The sequence below is a fragment of the Cygnus olor genome, chromosome 6, assembly GCF_009769625.2.
Source record: "Cygnus olor isolate bCygOlo1 chromosome 6, bCygOlo1.pri.v2, whole genome shotgun sequence".
NCBI classification, from domain to species: Eukaryota; Metazoa; Chordata; class Aves; order Anseriformes; family Anatidae; genus Cygnus; species Cygnus olor.
The window spans coordinates 14,009,192-14,032,497 of record NC_049174.1 but is presented as its reverse complement, the minus strand read 5'-3'; the positions used below and the strand labels follow the sequence as shown (position 1 = coordinate 14,032,497).

Sequence of the window (23,306 nt, the reverse complement as noted above, 5' to 3'; positions counted from 1 at the left end):
TTTCATCTCCGTACCTCCACCTCTGTGAGCTGCATCTCTATTCCCCCATAGTATTCATAGCCTTTGCAGTTTTGGGGGAAGATTTACAGTATTTGGTGCTTTTTCTTTTTGTCCCTTAGTTGGCACACTGCAGAGAAAAGAACTTCAGGCATCATGGTTGTCGATGACAACTTGCAAACTTGAGCTAATGTGTCTCAGTGACTACTGAATGGACATAGGTAGGCCTCCCTAACCTGAATTTAATCACATAGACACATCTGGTGTGGTCTCCGCTCTTCTCACAGCCTTTAAAACAGGGTTGAACAGCACCTGGTGACAGATGAACCAACCCTGCAAGTCACCTGTTGAATTGTCCTATGGTCAGGAGCCACTAGACCTACCCCCTTGTCTAAAAGAGCAGGGAGGTGTCCTGGATGGGCTCCAGGGAAGGGGACAAGTCCCACTACTCCATCACGTACCTCTCAATTCTTTGCTGGCCCAGCAGTGCCTGCTGGCTGGCCTCTACCTAGACCAGGGGTTCAGGTGACCTGGCACATTGCTGTGCTCTCCTAGCCTCGCTGCAGGTGGGTGCTGCCCCTCAGTGGTCTAAAACCTGCATCTAGTGGTTGAACCACAGCACAGCCCTCTGCCCACTGGGGCTGCTGGCAGCACAGTGCGCCTGGGCCACGGGCAGCGGCTGTGGTTGCGTTGGAGGAGGGAGGCGACGTGCCTGAGAGGGTCCCAGTGTCCTGCAAAGTCATGCACGGCTTTTGCAACGGGGCGCTGTGCCTGCTAGTGCAGGAGGCAGTGAGGAGATGATGATCATACGTCTCTGTTGGAAGTCTTTGACTCTGTGTTCTTAAGGAGGCAGACAGCAAGCACAGAGGGCATCGGCACCCTGCTGATTTGAATTTGCAGTTCGCTTGAGCTCAGTTTCAAAAAAGCCTTTCATTTGAGTACATAACATATCAACTAACTTCCCCACTACCTCACATGCGATTTAAGGAAAACCATTCACAGCTCTGCGGCCTCTCACAGTGGTCCAGACAGTCCTGGGCTTCAGAAAATACCGGAGAATATACAAAGCAATTATATTTTCAAATCAATTTATTTTCATCAGGTTCTCTCTTCATCTGAGAGCTGCACTGTTTGTGAGCGTGATCTATGTGAGGACAGCTGAATAATTTAAGTTATTGATGGAAGTGCATGTAGGATAAAGATTTTTGGTCTTCCCATTTTTTTATTGTCCATATTTCACTCCACCCATGTCAGGGCAGAAGGTTTAGGTTATTTGATGGCGAGAAAATTGTTTTATTTATCTTATAGTTGAGAGTAAGACTCTTCTAACAATGTAACTACAAAAATAATCTCAGTAAAAGATCTAGAGGAGAAGGTTTTTATGCACAATTGCACAGCATGGGAAAATGTTTGAATCACAGAACTAAAGGCTGTCTATTGACACAGAGAAGGAGAAGCGACATTCAAGGCGTAAAACAAGAGCAAATTGCACTGTGGCAGGTGCAGGCTGTGCATGAGAAGCGAGTGGGCTATGGTTTGAGATGGACATATCTATAAACCCAACAAATTTATTTGTGATCCCACTTCCAGGGGTAAATCTGCCATAGTTTCTGGGAATGGCACAGGCAGTTGCAGCTTTTCCAAAGATGGTCACCTTGGCTTGCTCCAGGCTAAGGTGCCCGCGGTGCTGCTGGCCACAGGCACCCCCGCAGAAGCAGTGGCATTGTCCAAAGGGCGGGTGGCTGCCATGGCATTTGGAGATGCTCAGTATCTTCTGATTCCTTGCTATAGAAAAGGAGTCCCTAGCTCAGGTGTGAAATCATTTCAGTCCCCATGTGCACAGGCATCTTTTTATGTCTTTTTTTTTTTTTTTTTTATTATGCATGTGCTGCATCTCTAAGCATTATAATCCAACAGTGTCTGAGCAAAAGTATTTCAGAAGGGGGAGGGAACAATGTGGAAGGTTCATTCTTCAGGGTTCAGGTTCATTCTTCCCCTCTGGTGACCCTAAGATATAACTCAGAGGTAGATAACAAACGTATAACCTTAGCTTAGATTTTAATGGGTATATTTCCACACAGAAAAATTCACCATGCCAAACAGTCACTTCCTTGAAAGAGGACCAGTGTGGAAAACTGGGATATTACAACACACAAAATAATGGAATAAAAATGCTTGTGCCGTGTTTGCTTGTTACACGCTTTGATCAAGCCAATCCTATTAGTGTGCTTCCAATCTTTTAATGAAGCTCCCGTGTGCAGAGTTTTAGCAGGAGGTACTTGATGCATTTCAAAACAGAGATCTTTTGGTGGGGCAGGGCTCAGAAGCAGAGGCCTTTCACACTGAATTAAAGCAGTAATTCCCATGGGAAATACAGAAGCAACAATTCATATTTTTGTCTCTACCTGGCGTTGGCTGTAAAAGGATGCAGCCGCACAGGGTCAGCAGCAAACAGCTGCATCAGATCAAGATGTAAGGAGGCTCCAGCTGCTTGTACCTGCCCTTCAGCTGGGGGTCAGCAACCAGAGAGCGGAGGACTGGAGTTTATGCAGAAAGACGTCATCTCCTGTTCCACTTCCATACTTACACCGCTAACACTCTGCAAGCTCAGCTTGTCTGAATTCCACCCCCGCGTGAGTAATTTTGGCAGCACAGTTACAATAATTGGCTGGTGACTATGCAAAATAAGGGAAAACTCAACGGGCTTGAGGTGAAGATTTTTATCCAACCCTGATTTTTATCTGAAAAGCTGAATGTGGAAGTCAGAAGGGGCTATAAGCAGGCTGGGGTGCCAGGGTAGGTGCTTTGGCCTTTGCTTCCTCAACAGCCGCGTGCAGCATCTTTAGCAGCCAGGTGGATGACCTGGCCAGAAATGTTCTTCTCTGTTCAGGTGAAAGCTTGGCTTAGAGGCTTAACTACTGAGTAAACAGGAACCGGAGGGAACAACTTCCTTATTTATTTAAAGCACCTGCAGGACTTAGAAACGAAATGAATCATGGCAAGCCATTTGGTGGACCGAGAACAGAATTAGAATGCACTCAGCTCGTTTCTCAGGCTTTTAATGTTTTTCTTCTTTAATTGGACTGACTGTGGTTTCACCTCATTTGAATAAAGCTTCAGATGTGTTTGGATTTATTCTAGCTTGAATGATGCAATGTGATATTCCTGGGATTCAGAGAGGACTCTGGGATTCTCATAGGTATTTTAAGCTGAATTTTAATGGGAAAGGTGACATGGATTGTCACACAAATGGAAATTGCCATGGCTACCAGCAGTGCTAATCCAGTGCCTTGACTGACTAATCCTGGCCTCATTGTGCTCAGTAAAGAACTAAGCAAAGATTTCTGCAGGTTGGTTGGTTTTCCAACTATGATACCAGCAGCTATCTAACCCGATACAGCTTGAGGAATTTGCATGGATAATGGGCATGGATTGAACAGCGTCCCAGAAAACTACTTTTATAAATAATGCCTTTTGAAGATCACTAACAGAGTGCAGCACAGGGCTAGCTCATCTGAGCTCTGGGATGAAGTGGAGATCTTATGCTCTCCTCTTTCATACAAGAGCTCAGGGACTAGATCAACATACCAATTACTGCAGGAGGTATTGCATCTACTATCAAGTTAATGAAATTAAACAAGCCCCAGGAGTCAGCCAACATAACTCCTGATTTTGCTGCTTCATTAGTGGATCTTTTGTTCAGATCCTGCTCCTGTAGTTCCACGAGATCCTGAACTCAGGAGTTACCAGCCAAGGAGCCATTTTGGAGATTTTGGAGAAGGTGCAGGTTCACCCTGAAATACAAGCAGCTGAAAGGCATTGCAGCTGCTCCCTCAGGTTACATGGCTAGGTCCTGGACAGTGCTCTGTGTGAGCAAGTGAAGAGAAGAAAATGATGAGAGCAGGGCAGGGAGCTCAGCAAGCAGCAATGAAACCACTGCTGTGCGGAGGCCAAAAAGCTCGTCCTTAGCAGCAGGAGGGAGGCCAAAGCTGGGTCTGCAAGGCTCAGAAGTTCATTTGCATTCTGCCAGTCAACTTTCAAACTGGTATTTCGTCAAGGAGACAGTGCCTGCAACTGTATTCCCCCAGACTCCAGGTTGTGAAAGAAGGCCAGAACAAGCCCTGTGTGCTCCCAGAGTCCCTCCAGGGCTGCAGGAAGGCTGTCACAAAAGCGTTTGCCCAGTTGCCTTGGCCCTTTGCGCAGCGATTAATTTCACAAGGACCTTGAGACTACTTTAGTTTCAGCTCTTGCAGATATGCATACTGCTGAGCACTGGCTCTGTCAGAGATATCCTCTGCTCTCCCCACAGTCTCTCAATTTGTGTGATTTCCATTTCCCCCTTTCACTTTAAAGGACAGTACCTGTGTGTAGACTGCAAATGAACCGGAACTTATCAACGTCACAGGCAGAGAGTGTTCCTACACAAAATAAAATCTTTGAGTGAGCTCGAAACACCATTCTGCAAAACACATTCGTTACCAAAGTGGTCCCTGCTTTGCCAGCCATTCCTCAAATAACCCTTTTTGCATAGCAGATGTGGAAAGTTGTTGAGGAATTGCACCGTATTCGGGAGCTCTCCAAATTCTGGCAAGATGTGAAGGGAAAATGAAGTCCAAATGCTTCCTTCCCATTTCTGGTTCCTAATGGAGCCTTTCGCATGCTCTCTTGCCCCTTACTCCAAAGGCTGCTAATATTCTTCTCCTGAACAAGAGTGACCAGGTATCACTGCAACACACGCAACACATTCTTTAAGTCTTCTGAAAAATGTAAATTAAGTGTGGGGATGAGTGATTACAATCCCCATGTGCTGATTCCTTATTAACAGATGAAGGCTCTTCCCAGGTCCACAGAAAACCTGTTCTCTGTGGGACTCCTAAAACATTGGCAAAAGTAACTAATGAAACTGTCTGCTGTCGCAGTTTTTTAAACCCAGTCCAGCATGTTAATCCCAAAGTTATCTTTAACCCACACCAGCTTCCTCCATCCTCATATATCTCTTCTGGCTGCTGCCACAGTGGTTGGAAAACAGTCTGGCTCCAAACTCAGCAGATTTGAGCTATTGCCATGTAGATGAATGTGAAGAGGTGCACTTGGAAGCCATCCTCATCTTTTTGTAAATGTCCAGCATTTCAATGCAGAAAAATAATGGTGTATTTAATTCATGTGCTTGTTTCTTTATTTTTCCAGAACACGAGGACAATGAAACTGTCCTGAGGCTGTCTACACAAGTCATACAGGGATAGCAGGCCAGCAGACAGACACCTGAGCTACTGAAGTGACACTCAGAGGTAAGTGCTGAGCATCTGTCCAGGTGCGGAGCTGACACAGGCTACCTCTCTGTTCAACACATTTCTCAATGGCACTTTCATTCCTCTATATCCCTTTTTTGCTCGCCCGAGGAGAGCCATCTCTGTGCTCAACTCCTGTCAGAAAAGATGAGCTATACTGCTGATTATTTGCTGCTGGGAAAGTCATTCTAGTGAACTGTAAGAGAAATCATCTGCCCAGGAGTGCTGTCGACTGCAGAAATGCACAGATCTAAAATAAAGACCCCCCCACACCTTGCTGGTTTGGGACTGTAGGTGATTTCAAAGGGGCTTAAGGGTGAGAGTTCCAGTACCCATGGAAGATAAATTAGAACTGGGTGCCTAATAGTGTTATACTTTATGAAACTCCCAGCCAGTATATGGAGTTCTGTGCTTTGTCAGAATTATGCCACTGATACACTTTTGTATGGACATACGAAATACTTGACCATAGCTGCCCAGACTATCCCTCTTACCTACCTCCTGTGCAACTCCCCAGAATCTAATCAATCCCCAGGCCAGCCTGTGTGAGAAATGAGTAGACCGTCAAAGAAGACCTCTGTTGTTGCATCTGGATTGCAGTCAGTCTAATATGAAAGCCTGTTTTGCGGAATAGTGCTGTTTGGTCCTGCCTGTGAAATGACACTTGTGGCATTGGCTCAGTGAGAGGGGACTTGGATGAAACTTTAAACAGGTGTCAGGAGGATTTGGCCCGAGATGTGAATAGTGCTCTCAGCACAAAACAGGGGCTTTATCATCTGTTCTGAGCATATGATGCAAGACCCCTTTTAAAGCCAAGGAGACAAAATAGGAGGGCGGGATATGAAGTGGAATAGTAAACAAGTATCCAGCCCCTGAGGCCAGAACAGATGGACACCCACCCCAAAACAGGAGCCAACACTTTGTGGTGGCTCAGGGAGCAGCTAACCACAGCCTGTGATATCTTGGGTTCCCAGGAGCACCATGAAGCACAGATAGTTTAAGAAGAGCCACTTGAAAGCAGTCCTTCTCACTTTTAACAGTGATTCTCTGCCTGCATTGGAGTCAGTGTGGGCTTGATTTTGATATGTTTGATTTCTTGACTTTTTTGTATGCCATTCCTGAGAATATAGCTCAGACTTGTTTTTCAAAGTGAGGGCTTGATTTTTCTGAGTGCTCAGAGCTCTTCTTGACTTCAAGTGGAGATGTCGCTGCTCATCTCTTTTGAAAATCAGGTCCATCTTATGGGAGCATGTGGTTCTTTGTATTTGTCGCAAAACTAAAAAGAAGTTTTGATAGAAAACAAGCTTTATATCTCCTCTTTCATACAGACAACATGTAGAACTGCCCTTGGGGCTTTGAATATATTTACATCCTTTCACAATTAACCCTAATGGGACAAATATGGCATTTTTTCTTCTCTGAGCAGAAACACTCAAAGCTGCAAAACATCCCCTGTTTAAATAGATCTCATTATATCAGCTACACCAAATCTCTCCTCTTTATATACAGAGGATTAGACTTCTTTTCTCTGTCATGCAACATTAAAATAAGAAGGCATACACAAGGCTGACATGGATTTGACAAAAAATTAATGATTTGTACATCACTTTAATGCTTTAAATCTGCAATTCATGTATGCTAATTAGGTCATAATGGGGCTGTTTGAGAACAGAACTGTCATCAGGCTGCTCTGGCGGCTTCTGGGAGCAGAGATACAGCCCTGCCTTCCACTGGTTGGCTCCTGGAGTCTGTGCTGTAACCTGGCAGATCTATGACACCATTTTTTTCTTGCACAATTGTTTCCTGGATGTGGTGCTTTAATCTATCAGAGTTATGATGGCATATCTCAAATAGCGAGCTCCTGGATCCTGCAATACATCCTGGTGGAAATGGCATGCAGGCACTATATCTCAGTGATTGATTCCTTGATTTTAAACTGTCACACTCTATCTCATAGGGCAGCTGTCAGCTTCCCAGATGCATGAAATTATATTTATGCAGCATGCTAGGAAAAAAATATATATATAGTGATTTTATTTACAGATAAGTAAGGTTGTAAAACTTAGGAAAAACAAAAGGGGATTCAAAAACATGCCTGTATTTTATTTTTTAGCTGAAAAGCCTGGCATATCTCTCTGTTGCAGGAGAACAAAACTGCTCCCTCATTCAGAGATCTCTTTAGTTTTGCACCAGTGGTGCAAAGACAAAAGCTGTCACAACAGGGAGAGGGAAAGCCAGAAAGCACCTTCACAAATGGGACAACGGGAAGCAGCTCATCTTGCAAAATGATAACAGTGGAGAGTATTGTGCTGTGTGATAACACAAGCTGCTGTCTTTGCTGACAGCTGTTCTTTACAGGTTCTAGCAAAGCCCAAAGCTGCTTTGCAGTTTGTAGAAGGGTATTTTGTATGGAAAGTTCAAAAAGCATACAGTAACAGAGGAGAAAGTTATGCCTTCCTGTGAGTTTCTTCAAGGGGAGTGTTACAGGTGTCATGGGGCTGATCCAAGCCACCTGAGGGCAGCTTAAACTTTCAGTCAGCTCTGGATCATAAAGGAGTAGTTTCAAGAGGCATATCACATTCTTTGTTCTAGAAAACTGGAAGGAAGGCTAAGCAGAGGTGAATGCTTAAGAGTAGGGGATTTGAACAATGATTCTGCAAGGAAATCTGACAGAAGTAATTTGTTAAAAAAAGTGGGAAGCAACAGGCCAAGGTAGCAACTGGATTCTTCTGCCTGTGGTACACCTTTTTGACTTCTCTTTTGCACGTTGGCTTCAGTCTTGTTCTCTCATTTCCTCTCTCTCTGTACACATGTGCTCACAGACACACACATGGACATCCATTCACTCATATTTATGGTCAGAGCTGTACTTGTGGTCAGTGTGCATTTTCTAAAGCTCATAAAATCGTGTCCCATTAAGGCATCTACAAGTCAGATCTTTTCTTGGCCTAGGCATCTGTACGGTACCTTTTGTATGTGGGGTGTTCTCATCACATTACAAGTAATAAAGGTGTTCCTCATCCTTTTCTTAATAGCTATTTTTAAGAAATATAGTCATAAAAATTCATTTTCTTTTGCACTTGGCATGGTCATATGTAGGAGAGGAAGCCCTCTTACAGCATGGCTGTTCTATTGTCCTATGAAAGCACATTCAAAGCTTATTTTCAAGGCAAAGCAGCCAGTTCATAATCTCACTTTTCATGCAGAGTCAACAATCCAAATGAAAATATAGAAGGTCTGCTGGGAGGCGTGCCTTGCCCATTCAGAAGGCAGAGTGCCAGGGTACATGCTGGATGATCTGAAAAATGCTGGCTTGGCAAATCTTGGAGCAGTCGCCCATTCTGACCACTCTGCAACACTTCTGTGCAAAATGGTAATGTAGACAGTCTGGACTACAGAATAGCTGTAGGTTTTGCACTGTGCCTCAGAGTCCCAACAGAGATTAAAGCTCTCCTGTGGTTGGTGCTGCATACTCATCGCATCGTAAGAGATAATCCCCCTCCCAAAGCTTACAGTCAAACAGACAAGACAGATGAAAGACGGGAAGTAGAAGAGGCACACAGAAGTGAAGTGATTTGCCTGAGGTCACACAGCAGGTCGGTGACAGAGCCAAGTATAAGAAGCCTTGCTACTTCTTGCCAGCATGATGTCCATTGCCTAAAGCTAGTGTACAGAATTTCTCTCAGGCTGAAATGCTCTCAGTCTTCTGCAGGGCTGCTGCCAGCAGTAGTGCTGCTGTGCTGCGGAACAGTAGATGTTACTTTTCTGCAACACCTTTGTGAAGCTTGAGCACAGGGCACCACAGTGTGCATCTGTTCAGCTGCCCTGACTTTGCCTCATCACTGATCTGACAGCCCTATTGTCACACCAAGGGGTAAGCACAGTCCTGGTACAGGACAGACTCTGCGTGCACAATGTTCTCTGAAGGGTTGAGTCATCACTACTAGACACAGCGTTTGCCAACCGTGAGGTGTAATTCCTTTTTTCCTTCCCCCTTATCTGGACTAGCTATGTTTTATTGCTTGGCAAAATGTCTTTCTCATTGTGTTTTTCTTTAGTACTTATTCATGATGCAAAGAATATCTTTCCTTTGCATAGGGAGGCCAGAGACCGCATATGAACTTGAAATATGTTTGTGTAGGGCCATCTTTCAAGAGCTTATAGTTAAGATGCTCTGCCGCTGCTAATCCTGGTCAGAATTGGCTTCCCTGCTGGGGTAAAATAAATCAAACCAAATGCATCTGCAGCCTCATAGGTGTAATTTAGCACAACACTGGGCAGGGCAGAGACAACCTGTCTAATGGCTTCTCCAGCTTTCACTAGCTTTCCTGAATGAAGTCTGCTCCTGTCAGTACAAGCAGCTGGAGCCAGGCCAAAGGAAGCAACAGGGAATCCAGATAGAAGGCATTTGTAACAAGTATAGTTCAGATTGCCTTTGACTAGTAAGCTGAGGTTTTATGCATATCATAACTGATTTGATGTCTGGACCTTCTCATTCTTGCTTACAAGCTGCATGTGGTGTGGTGCACCAGAGCAGTGCAGCAATATGTACTGACTACATGGAAAGTACAAGGTGTAAAGTGAGAGCAGATAATGAGATTAAGAGGGGGCAGTATGTGTTTAGGAGTAGTCCTAACTTGAGGAGTGGTGTATATGCAATCTTTAGTTTGTGTTTTGTTTGCTTTAGATGGAAATTCCCTCCAGAGTATCCCACTGTAGCACAGTAGGAACTTGTCAACGAGCACATTAATGTGGGATCGATTTTTCCAGCAGTCCTTGTCCTGCTCATCATTTCGTGTGTAAACACACTGAGAGATAAAAATCCCACCTTCCCAGCAAAAGGTAGCAGCTCTTTCTACAGGGACTCAGTGGTATTTGGTGAAGTTCACCATGCAGGACAGGAAATCCATTACTTAAGAGGCAGGGTGTGAAAATACTGGATCAGTTTCACATCATTTGTTCTCAGCATTGTCACTGATGTCCTCAGAGCCACCAGTGTCACATTCCTTGTGGCAAAAGCTGAAGCCAACATTTCTGAAAATCACTCTGATGCTTGGTATCCAACTGGAGATGCCCTGGGTCTGTGTCCAACAGGTACCAAACACTCACAGCTGCAGGAGCTCTCCCAGCAGCAGCTGCCCAGCACCTGAGACACCCACACCAAGTCACACTTTGCCCTCACTCAGCTCCTGAACTTCCTGTGGGCCCAATTCCAGCTCTTTTAGAAATGCCTTCCCCTGCTCAAGAAAACTGAGGGCCTTTTAATACGTCCGACACTCTGCTTTCTCCTTCAATTTAGCTGCCTCCCATTTCTACACCTCTGTCAAACAACCTCCTCCATATGCATGTTGCCTGTCATCTTACTCAGAAAATGCAACTATAAAGCATAATTAGTATTAATGATGTGAGAGATTGAGTTTCTTATTTGTATTAATTGCTGATTAATGCTTTAAATGTCTCTAGCACTTACAAGGATTTTAAATTAGAAGTATTCCTTTCTGTAGTGTCTTCTCGGAGGGGGGCTCTTACTGACTGGCACCGACTAACCCAGAGCGTGCCGTGAGGTTGTTTATATGTTCAGGTCTGTTACTGCAGAACAGGGAAAACACTGACGGAGCTCGCTTAAGGGGGAAGAATTACTTCACAGCTAGCGCTGCACTGAGCTGTGTGTTTGGATTTTAAATAAAAAATATTGCTGTGGAGCTGGAAGGGTCTCGTGTGAGCCCCTTGTTAGCATTGGCAGTCCTACAGGCTGGTGCAGGAGGACTTCAGCTTTTGCTATATCTAGGGAGCGGTGAGCTGGGGGTAAGGAAGTCAGAGTTCTTTTCTGTGCTGAAAGAACTTCTGTAAACCAATCTGTAGGCTACCAGGGAGCAGCCCTTGGCTCTGCTTTGACAGCAGGAGGTTAGCACAGCTTTCCTATATGTAGCTTTGATATATTGTTTAAGCATTTAACTTTGTCATGTGTGTCAGTCTTATGAACTGGTGGACCCCAGTTTCTAAGGCCAGCCCTGTGGATAGCAATGACTGCTAAGGAGCCCAGCCAGCGACCTCCTTGGGAGGCAGAAGCAGTCACAGAGACCAGCACAAGAAATACCTGCTTTTTTAAAACCTGGGCCATACATATGAATTAGATCTGTAGGATAAGGATTCTGTCTGGGGGGGTATGTGTGTATATTGATGCAGGAACACATTCTTGAGGAGAAAGGGGAATATGCTGCCCATCAAAGGTGCCTCTTGCTTCAATTCATCCACAGGAGAGGTTGTGTTGACATAACTATTTCAAGGAGAGCAACCAGTGTGAAAGTCTTAAACTGGCTAGGCCTGTACCTACACACAGCACTCATATCTTCTGTGTAGGTATCTGATGGCATTGCTTCCACTGCTGCTTTGCACTTTAATTCAGTTTCTGCATTTTGATACCAGTGTGCAGGTCTCAGCTGGAAGAATTAAATACTGTTATTCATGTTTGCTCAGCTGGGCTGGTTTAAGAGGTTATCACCTCCCAGTTGTTTGTTATTACACCACAGCAGTTCACAGCAGAGTTGGCAGAAAGGAACGTGTGCTGTCAGACCACCAAGGTCAGGGCTGTGTGACACTGCTGGACCAAGAAATTAAATGGCAGAGGCAGAGATTGGCGTTCCCTTCCATCTGTTCCAGAGTTCTTATCAGAGCCCTACATCCCATCTGGAGGGGGGACTGAGCTTAGGAAAATAAGTTTGAAATTCCCGTGGAGTCTTAGGGTGAGAATGCATTTAGCGGCTGTACCCCAGAAGGAGGGTGAGAGCCTGCAGGAAGGGGCAGAGTCTCACTTTCTGCTCCCAGCTGGGGCAGGAGGCATGCAGGAGGGTGGGAGCCATTTCAGGCAGACATTATCCACATAGTTTTATGTTATTCACATAAAAGAAGCTGTGACTTGCAGGGATGGGCCTTCCCCAGGGTAGGGGCGGCTTTATACGTTTACCTTCCCGTAGGTGAATGCTTCCCAGTTTGGGGCAGGGCAGAAGACGCAGCCTGGCTGTTATTATGTGCTAAAGCTGGCTACTGTGAAACCGCTGTCCTGCACCCTCTGTGTTAACTCGGAGGAAGGTGCAGGGGGAGTTTAATTCTGAGTATGCAAGTGTAACGCAGAGCATCACCTGCTTGCCCAAGTGGTGCGATCTCACTGGCAATCAGGGGTCTCATGAGCTTTCATATGGAGCATATTGCATTGAACCAAACATTTAGGTTTTGTTTTGAAAGCTTGCATGACCTTTAACTTAGCTCCTCAGTGACATGTCAGTCTCTGTGTCAGATTTGTGGCCTTTCTGGAAAGACACTGAACTCCGATTTCAGTTAATCTAAAAAGAGTTTGCTCTTTTTGATCTGATTCAGGCCACTCATGTCGAAAGAGATGTCCCTGTTACTGGAAGTTGTGTGTAGTTCATTTCAGCCCTAGAACAGCCTGGTTCTGACTGGCCTGCAGTGGAGGAGGCCTCCCGGGAAGGCAAGTGCCAGGGGTGCTCGTAGGGGGCTGTCAGAGCGATCTGGCCGTGCTCTGGTCTGCTGAGCTCCTGGCAGGCCTCCGGCCTGTGCTATCTCCTGCAGCCTTGGGTTGCCATGTGGCCCTTCCTTCTTGCCCTTACAATTCTTCACAAGGACTAAAATCATACATTTTCCAACCCATTTAACTTTTTACTTCACAGAATGTTTTAAAATAGTGGGGTTTTGGCAGGCTCACAGTTTTTAAGTTCTATAAATGAATCGTCCTATTTTTAAAGGCTTTTGAGCTATATAAACATGACAAATGGACCAAAACCCACAGGCGTGCATGATATTTAATGACAGGAGCAGCACACTGTGTGCAGACTCGACTGTTTTAAGACAGTTAAGATCCCAAAGTTCATTATATTGGGTCAAGTCTGGTCTTCCCCTCACAGCCATGGGGCAGCAGCTCTCTCCTGCCTCCCCTTTGAGGATGGGCCCAAGGTGGCTGTTGCACCCTGCAGCGGAGATGCTGCGGCCCCACTCCTCCTCTGTGTGGCCAGAGCATGTCAGCCGCTCAGAGGAGGCTCTTGTCTGTGCATCTCAGCCTGTGGCTCTGGGATGTGCTGCACAGCCTCCCCCAGAGATGGTCACATTCCTGCGCTCCAGGCTGGGTTCATGCAAGCTGTACACTGGTCCATAGGCCCTTGGCAGTGCACATGGGTTAAAACGCCCATTAATGTGCACAGAATTATGAGGGATGTGGGGTTGTTTGGGGTCCTTAGTTACATATTTGTCTCACCACTTGGCAGCAAGGATGAAACGCACATTTGCAATGAAGAGGGGGCTTTTTAGCAGTGTGTCTTGAGCTGTTAAGCTGTTATCTGAACCCTTTGACCTCCTCTGTGACAGCTAAGGGACAGAATAATTTCCAGTGTTTTCCTAAGAGGTCCTGGGTATCATACAAACAGTTGGGGTTATACCACCAGAATGAGAGTGTGCAAATCTTTACTGAAAGATAGGCTTCATTATAATCAGTGTGTGACCGAGAACAGATCTGGGGATGGATTACATGCCCTGATAAGGACAGACTAACATGGGCCACAGTGGCCCCCAAAACAAGAAAGCAGTGGGATTGTGCTTCTGCAGCTGTGTCCTCCCCAGAAGCACTGAATATTTCTGCTCAGGGCCTGAGGGCCCTCTGCAGCAATTCGTGTCTTGAGCTGTGATTGCAGGGAAGAGTCCAGAATGGAGAGAGACTGTGGTGATGTTTACCTTTGAAGTGACCTGCCTGAGGGGTGGGAATTTGTTTGGGCTTTCTTCTTCCCTGAGTACCTGTACAAGCATCTTTCTTTGCATGCACTGATAGCATTAATGTGGCAGCCTCCTCCAGCTGCAGCATGTGGGAGGTTTGTTGTAGAGCAGCTAGACTACATCAGATTCTATCTTAGGTTCACCACATCATGGGACATTTGCTCCAGTTCTCTTCTGCTCTCCTCCCTTCCCCTGTACAACCATGCATAAAGAGGATCCTTGTGCTGTTGCAGAAGATATTCTGACCATACCATGAGAAGGCTATGCATTTTGCCCTGGCTTGCTGGCAATGTTTTAATTTATTTGAAGAAAGCCTCCTTTAATCCTTTTAGCAGTGACAAGCTGCTAAAAGTGTTTCTACTGGACTGATTTCATCCAGTAGCTATGAGAGAACACTGGAGAACACTCTGCAATATCCCAGTCAAGCCACCGTTTGTGTGGTGTTGACACCATCAGCGAGTGTAAAGAAAGCAGGAATTCCACACCTAGCACTGGAAAATAAAGAAGTTGGATGACAATTTTCTGGCCATTTAAGAACAGATTTGTGACCTTTTATTTTTCGAACAAGAGCTGGTAGTTGGGGACTTGTTTTTCTTTTTCATTTCAACTATTCAGTAGTTACTTTTGTTTTCATTGAGCATGTGTATGTGTGTGTGTTTTATAGAAGCAGCAAGCAGGGCTTCCCATGTGCCCATTTCTTCAGTCCCTCCTTTTGCAATGTGACTAGACTTCACGTTCTGCAATGAATTCCTCAAAACATACACAGTCTGTGCAATGCTGACTTCATCAGTATTCTGCATTTTCATTGGTAAGCCCAGTGCAGCCTGCCCACGAGCTTAGTGCAGCTATTACAGAGGAAGAGGAGAGGAAATGCCAACCAGTCCAAACACAGAATATTGAAAAGGTCAACATAGTAGAGCATGCTGCTATGATTCATAGAGACTTTAAGAGTCTAATATTTCATCTCATGACAAAGATTGTAATGAGAACTGAAAATGGCACAACATTAATTCATATTTGTGACAAACACCATAATGAGAGTGGAAGTGTACAAGCTTCAAACATTCGTGTTAGCGATCTGTGGTCCTTGTTCTGTAACAGGACACAAACCCCAACTGCCCACTTAGAAAGCTAAAGCCAACAAAACTTCTACAGCTACTCTGAACAGCCCTAGTACATGTTCTGATGTTAGTGCAAGCAGAGAGGCACAAGCCTGCCAAAAGCAGGAAAATGTGGATGGACTGGGCAACCAAATCTGTTGTGGGTTGCCCAAGCACATGCAGCACACAGGCATACAGTTGGTCGGCTACCATGGCATGTCCATGCAGAGCTGTGTGTGTGTATTTGTACAGTTGTATAACAAACATGCTCTTTGCACAGGCTTATTTCTACAATGGTAGAAACTCCCTGTAGATACTGGGAGTTGGCTGGAGACAAAGAAGATAGGCTAGATGTTAGCAATAAGTTCCTTATTTTCTGCCTCTGACTGGTCCTTTTAAAATGGAGGGGGAGAAGATGTGTGTGTTTAGAAAGTACTTCCACTTACTACATATTTAGTCTGCATCTCCCACGTTATTGTAGGGTCAGGGCAGGTTGAGCAGAGTGTGAGTTGCAAGTTTATTTTTCCTTCATGTTGGTTTGCTTTAAAAAAAAAGAAGGAAGGAAAGAAAAAAGGAAAGAAATGGCATATGGACAGTGGCAGCAGTTGTTGAAAATGCTCAAATTCATTAAATAAACAGGCATGTATTCTTTATTATGGTGACACAAGAGGCTATGATTTCATACTTCACTTACTGGCCCTGTGCACAACCTCTGGCTTCAGCTCCACAGGCTGTTGCACCATGGTGAGCTGTTTGTCTGGGTAGAGGGCCCCTGAAGGTCCCCCACAAGGCTTCCAAGTGACCCATCACTTTGTATACCTCAGCCTGTGGCTGCCCATCTTGATCCCCTCCCCTGAAGAGGCTCAGTTGTGATGATGTGCCACGCACCCCATGCTTTGGATGCTTTCAGAGGGCTGGCCCAAACTGCAAGAGGGTCTTGTTGATCGCCTTTTCCCTTCCTTTCCCCCATGCTTGCAGTTGCAGAACTTCCTTCAGGCGATGGAAGCAATTTACTTGCTTAAGTAACATTAGGAAAGTATTTAACGTATATTTAACAGTGTCACAGTGCAATTTAGCAGCTGGAAACACAGAGGAAATCAGCACCATGTGACATACCAGCTCTTAATGGGCCATCCCCAAGTGCTCCATGGAGCGTAGTTTAAGAATCAGTGTCTTATTCCATTTTTAAGGAAATCCATATTAATAAAGTACTCCATCTCTCTCACACACATGCATACAAATCCAGGGAGATGTGTGTTTCACATCACAAACTATATAAACAGAAGATGTGTTACCCACTAATGAAGTGGAGCTCTGGGAAGGACGGCAGCAGCTGTTTAAAAGCACACAGTCACACTACACAGCATGCTGGAGTGGGAAGTGAAGAGAAATATTGTATCAGGTTGTAACTACAGGAGGAATTTAGATAAGCAGAAGGAATTTAGAAAAGCAGAATGTGATCATCCACACTGAAATTTAATTAGACCTCCAGAGCTTCCACCCTCTTACAAAAGGTATCACAGGATTGCCAGCAAAGGCGAGCAGTTACTATTCTTCTGCTTGGCAATGTACAAACACACAAGATGATATAATTTATATTCTGAAGAGTTAACAGTTTAAAGCCCCCAATTAGGGTGTCAGGAAGGAAAGGGGAACAGAGACAAGTGGGGAGAGGTGGGCTGGGAGGAGGGAAGAGTGTGTGTGGTTAACTGATGGCTCTGGCCTTACGGAGTCTGTCTGCAAAGCTTGCAAATGTGTGTGTGTGTTTGCAGGGACAGAGCTTCCTTGAAAATAGGCTTGTGAAAGATGAGCTAAAACAGGGAGGGAAGGGAAGGTCAGAGAACGGTGGAGAACAAACACATATATATGAAATGTAGGTTTTCAGGGATTTTGAAGGTTGAAGTCATCTGAAAAAATGTATCACGTTAAAGAGGCAACAGTCCCATGACTGCTGAATCCTGCCCCAAGCAAAGGGGTAGAAGCAGGCAGAAGGGTGGAAGGCAGGACTCAGCCAAAGTGAACTGGAGGTGAATAGAGATCTGCAGTCACATATCCACTTATTTGTAATTTCCCTTAATGTTCCACTTACAGATGGATTATATTCTCTAACACCATGCTGAAACATCAGCAGCTCCAGGATTTAGCTTTCCTTGGAGGTCTGCTGCTCAAGCTGGGGCAAATGTGCTATGAAGTCAAAATATTTGAGGTTGAAAACCTGGCCCTCACTGAAGCTGGTTTTAAAGCTCTCTTTGACTTCATTGAAGGCCAGGTTTCACCACTGGTTCTTTTATGAGCCATTTTAAACTTCTGTGACATTTTAAACTGATTATTTTGCAATTGGTTTCTGAGCATCTCTTTCATGCTGGAATGTCACATTAATTCATTCTTAATTGATCCATACGCTTCCAATTTTCCTAATCCAAACAAGTCTAAAACTTGAGTAGTCTAGATAGTATCTTAAAGTTTATTACTGAAGATATAGTTTCTGTGTTTTAAATTCCCTTACAGAAGTAAGAAACAGCAGCTTTTTGTTAAAAAAAAAAAAGTCTTGACAGAAAGGTATGTTTGCTGGATTGTACTGTTTTTCCAAAGACAGTTATTTTAACTCTGGTTATTTAAACTGCATTTGATCCCAGAGGATGTAAAGATGACTAAGACACCATGGTTACTTGATTTCTGCAAGCTGTAGTTGCTTGCCAAAATACAGTTGGAAGGATTGCTATTTAGCAGAACTATTGTTAAATGCTGTGGTCTTCTTTTTTTCTCTCCTGAACAATCTTAAATATGTCCATAGTGATTAAGAATATTCAGGCTCCTACTGCATGGCAGATATATAAAATTATAATTTATATTCTCATTTGAAATTAAGTTTTAGTGGAAAATGCCTATCAATCTTACTTAGAGAAAAGAGAGATTTTTTTCTACAGCTTTATAACTGTTACAATATGCCGATATGTTTTACTTCTCATTCTAGGGAAATAGGGCTTAAAATGTAGAGGGTGTTTTGAATTTACAGTCTCTGAAAGGATAAGCTCACGGCTTTTTTTGTGTCAGTAATGAACAGAAAAAATTGCTTCTCATACTTCCATTTGGCACTTATTTTGTATTTTCTGCAATTAAAGTGGGGTTATAGTCAAAGCGACTCTAAAAATGACACATTTATCCTCTCACAGAGACTCCTGTATCAAATTTCCTCTGATTATAAATCAAGAGATGATTTCTCTAGCTGTCAGCACTGCAAATTCATCTTGGGATCTCAAACTGGAAGCTGCATTCTTTACACATATTACACCATCACTCGTAACAAAGACCCGGGAATATGGATGTGACTGACTATGCAAGACTCAAAGTATAGTCCAGCCCTCTCCCCCCTGGCATAGCTGGGGGCACACCAGCACGGGAAAGGGTCTGACATAGCCACGGGCCGATGCTCACCCATGCTGTTCTTCTATAGGCGTCCAGGATAAGCTATCCAGGGTGGGGGCACTGAAGGCTAACAACATCCACCGAATGAGATGGGTGGTGATGCAGCCTACCCTGCAAAACAAGGCCCTTCATCGAAACGCTCACAAAAGGGATGTCCAGGCTTTGGTTTCAGTTCAGCTCTGTCTTGCCTTTAAACAGAAAAAAGAGATCCCAGCATCTGTTTTGCCGGTTCTCACGCTTCTAAGCACCTGCCCAGCTTTTCTTTTTGGCTGTGTTCAGTTAGAGATCTCCTGTTGCTTGGCTTTGCCCGGCGGAACAGAGCTGCCCTTGTTGGTGCTGCAGGCACAGTCATGGCACAGGCAGCAGCACGGCACGGGGCAGCAGCCTGGGACTGTTCCCAAGTGCCGAAAATGCTGCCTTCCCTTTGCTAGAGTGATTTACACGAGTAGAGGTGTACCTCTCTTGGTCCTTGTCATTTTCTTTCTTTTTACACCTCTCTTTTCCTGCGTCATCAGCACCACAGAGGGTTGCTCTCCACGCTGCCTGGCCCCCCCAGGGCCACCCTGAGCTCTGGGTGGTGGGGTTAGCCTTGTTTCAAAGACGTGGGGGTCACTGACATCCTTGCAGGCTGCTGCCATTCCTTAGGGAGCTCTGCCTACAGGCACATGAGTCAGAGCCCAGGGATGTGGGATGTAGGCCACCCACGTGGTTTCTCCAAACTTGCAGTCCATAGCACAGTGAACTCCGACTGGCTAAGAGACCAGCAACTGTGTTGTGTCAAGCCTATTTATCACCAGCTGCGGGTGTGGGAGTCATTTAGTTTCACGTTTTATGTAGCAATTCAGTGTGCTGCCATCTCACCGGCCCGCTGAGACATCTTGAAGCTAATTATGCTCATTTATTAAGTATGTACTGCCATGAATATCTCCTTCATGCTAGAGCAAGGGTAGCGCAAACTTAGTTGGCAAGTGAAATACAAAAATGGTTATTGTTGCAGGAGTGCTGGCACAGGAGAGAGATGTTAACCTGCATACGGACTCAATAATAAATGAAATGTTTGACAGAAAAATGAATTGGCGATGTTCTTCCATCTTTCTAAAAAACTGACAGTGTATCCCTACAGCCATGGAGTCCACAAGCTGACAGTTACAAAGAGGTTTTGTGAGCAAACTAATATAAACAGTGTCAGCCTGGCATTAATTCCGGCGTTCCTTTTCTGGGCAGTTTGTAAAATCTAATCAATGGGGCATTTTTCAAAAATCTATGAAAATTGTGAGCCTGTAATTGTGCCTTCCTAAAATAATAACTGGGGACCTGGCAAGGGAGGGTGAAAGCTGCACAATGTGCCTTTCTTGCTGGCTGCTGCTGGAATGTGTCTTGCAAGCACAAGCTTTTCCCATTACGCAATAGTCCCGTGCAGAATCTTGAGTGATACAATGCTCATAGGAGAAACTGGAAACTTCAGTTCCACTTTCCCTTCTCAATTCCCACAATACATATAACAGTAATAAAAAGTTAATATAATGACTGACTTTCTCTTTGCCTTTTCCCCACATAGTTTGACTGTTTATTTACATATTTTCCTTTTATCTGAAATTGTATGGCAGGCTCCACACATCTGAAGATGGGCTGGTTCCAGCCTCCCCATGCTTGAACTGCCTCTTGAACTTTCTCTGATTACATCATTATGTATAATGATACATTATTAGTGCCATCAAGGCATGCAGAGTTGGTCACAGTGCTTACACTCTAAATCTGACAGAAGCAAAAAAGAGGGCAATAGTTTAAATAAAGGGGGAAGTGGAGATGACATTGAGGAGGAAATTGATTGCAGAAAGCTTTATCAAATGAGCACTTAGATGAAAGAGGGCTCTGGAGGAGAGAAAAGAGCCTGTTGGACTAGAAGTTGAGGCTGTTCCAAAATGAGGCCCCTATTCAAGAAAACGTTTCAGTTCAGGGTAGTGTGTAAGCATGAAGTCAGATATTTGCTGGACTGGTGCACATAGATGTTAGGGAGGCATATGTATAAAGGCATGATGAGTTGGAAGAATCAATAGGAATATAAGTACAGGAGAGCAGGGAGGCTTTGCAGCTCGTGTTCAACAGGGCCAAAGTCTACAGCGTAATGCGGTGCATGAGGGGGAGAGATAGGGATGGTCAGACCAGAGGTGCAGAAAAAAATGGCTATTTCAGTGAGAGGACTTGTAGGGAGAGGTGATCTCTTCTACTAAGTAAGTCAGTATATTGCTGGGGAGGGGGCAGGTGAACTTCTGAGTATACAAACTTTTCTCCACGGCTTTAGAGGCACTGTCTGGAGACCTGGCCAAGAAAAAGATGTAACCAAACACCTTTTCCATTCTCACAGATTTTGAACTTTTCACTTCCTTAAATAAATGACTTCTTGCTCGCATCAAGGTGCAGAGCGTGGACTTGAACATGAGGCTTTGGCGCACCAGGGGGATGTCCTAGCCACAGGTCAGAAAGAGAGGAGTGATAGCAGCAAACATCTTCACCCAGTATTAAGAGATCTTGCAAATCCAAAGCCTCTCATTTGATTTTGCATGTTTCTGCTTAACTGAATTGGAGCTTTCCAGACAGCCTTATTGTGTTGTATGGAGGAACAAACAGGAGGAACACAACTTGGAGAAAAACACAGCTGAACGTTAGGAGGAAGGGAGCAGTGTGGGTAGGAACAAAGGAGATGAGAACATAGATCACCTGATGGGCATACAGCTAATTTAAGATAAAGGAGACAATCTGCTCGTTTCCTTTGCCATACGTTTATAGTTTGATGGTGGAGTCTGAATACACAACATCTGCCATACTAGCATTAAGTGTTATATTTTTATCTGTCTTGTGACTGCTGTATAATAGGAGGTTTATTTGATTTTTAAAAAGATGGATGATCTGGAAGGAGAGAGTAGGCTGTCGACACAGGACTCTCAGTTGGCAGTGAAGGCCTCGATATTCTTGACTGTAACAGATAGTGCCTACTTCAAGGGCCATGTAGCATAAATATGTAGGAAAAATGCATGTGAGTACAGCCTTTCCTCCACAGAAAAAAAAATAGCATTTAAAACTTCTATCAACCTTTCATTTGACTGAGATAGAGCACAGTGAGAGAAAACATCTTCATCCCAATTTCTGGCCCAATCAGAGTATATTGCCCACATGTGTGTGTGGTTCCTATGGTATATCTTGCTCAAGGTGCAGGAACGTGGTTGAACAGCCTTGTATTCTATACGACACATTATTTTATCTGAATATTCTACTGAATAAATGTAACTTGGGGATAGTCTCATCACATAAAAATCATCAGCTCTTGTAAAGCTGGCTTTAACACACCACTGGGTAATGGCATCTTCACCTGATATTACTAACCTGCAGGAGTGGTTAGCTGTGCACGCCTAACCCTACCCATACTGAAGGAGCATCACCTTGCCTAAGTGGTGCAAAACCCTGCAACACCGTGTACCCTTCTTTCAACCTCCCTTCAGGTCAACCTACCATCGTGTGCACCGAGCCCTAGTAGGTGGTAACCTGTAACACCATGGGTTAACCTCTTTGTCCTTTCTACTTAAGATCAACCTTGTAATAAAGTTTTCCTGACAAGCAGAAGTTGCCTCAGTAACAGTGGGAGGTAGAACAGAGTTAAACAAAAGAAACAGTAGGCCTGTGAATAAACTGTTACTGAGGTGTGAGTTGCTGCATCTTCGCCTGCCCGATTTGGATCATCCTGCTTGGTTAAAATAAAATGGATATTTATTTCAGGCTGTATCTTACAGCTAGCTACCTTAGCTGTCAGAAGTCATACGTAAAAATATCCTTTTTTCCAGAGAGAGCCATTCATCACTCAACCAGTAAATATTACTCACTCCATTGATTATGCTGTGATTATATTTTCTCTTTAAATGGCTGTTCGAATTGGGTATAAAAGACCCATTTGTTTCTACTATAGATAGTCTCTGTCTTTAAATGCTTCATTGTTTTGAATTAGTCATTGCAGTTTGCACAGCTGAAATGCCAAATGTGATGAGTTTCTGAGCAAAGTCTGGGATCTGTGCCTTTCTCCTCTTTACTCTTGGGCCTTCCAGGGGAGCCTCCAAATCATTTCCAAAGAGTTTTAAAGTTATTACTTCCACCCCTTGTGCAGAACTGAAACTTGACTTTCTGAGGCACCAGAAATTCTGAAGTAATTCTCCACAAGAAAAAGGCCTCGGCTCAAGGGAAGCAATTTTTATCAAGTAAATAAGGTCTTGGGAGACCTGAGTCCCAGGCACGGCTCTACCCTGCCTTGCTTTCTTGCAGCATTTCGTGAGCTGTCAGCTGAGGGTAGTGGAGCCCCGCATACAGTGCTTTAAAACGTGCAGGTGGCAGTGAAAGCTCCCCCTCGCCTCACCTGCTGCTCCAGATCCTGGTGCTCACTCTAGATATATCTTGCCAGGCAAAGAACTGCCTATAAACATCGTGCAGCTCATGAAGATTATCAACCCGCAGAGAACCTGGCATGTGGTTAATTAATTAGGCTGAATCCTAATTAATTAAGGGGCATCCTCAGTGATTCTGTCCAGAGCCAGCTCAGATGGAGCCTGGCACGGCCGCGCTGGTGCAGCCCGAGAACTGAGCTTGCTGCCTGCCTTCACACAACACCGTGACCACAGGCAAGGAAGCACCAAAACATCGGGAGCAATCCCGAGCGCGTTCCCTGCTTTTTTCC

The 23,306-nt window shown here is 44.6% G+C and overlaps 1 long non-coding RNA gene across 1 annotated transcript in view; it reads left to right on the top strand.

Moving 5' to 3' along the window:
* Nucleotides 1-5,353, top strand: part of LOC121072328 — a 94,722-nt gene extending 89,369 nt beyond the window's left edge. Inside the window, exon 3 of the long non-coding RNA XR_005821124.1 lies at nt 5,185-5,353. This is a non-coding gene — a long non-coding RNA (uncharacterized LOC121072328). The remainder of the gene's footprint in view (nt 1-5,184) is intronic.
* The last annotated feature ends 17,953 nt before the right edge of the window (nt 5,354-23,306 follow it).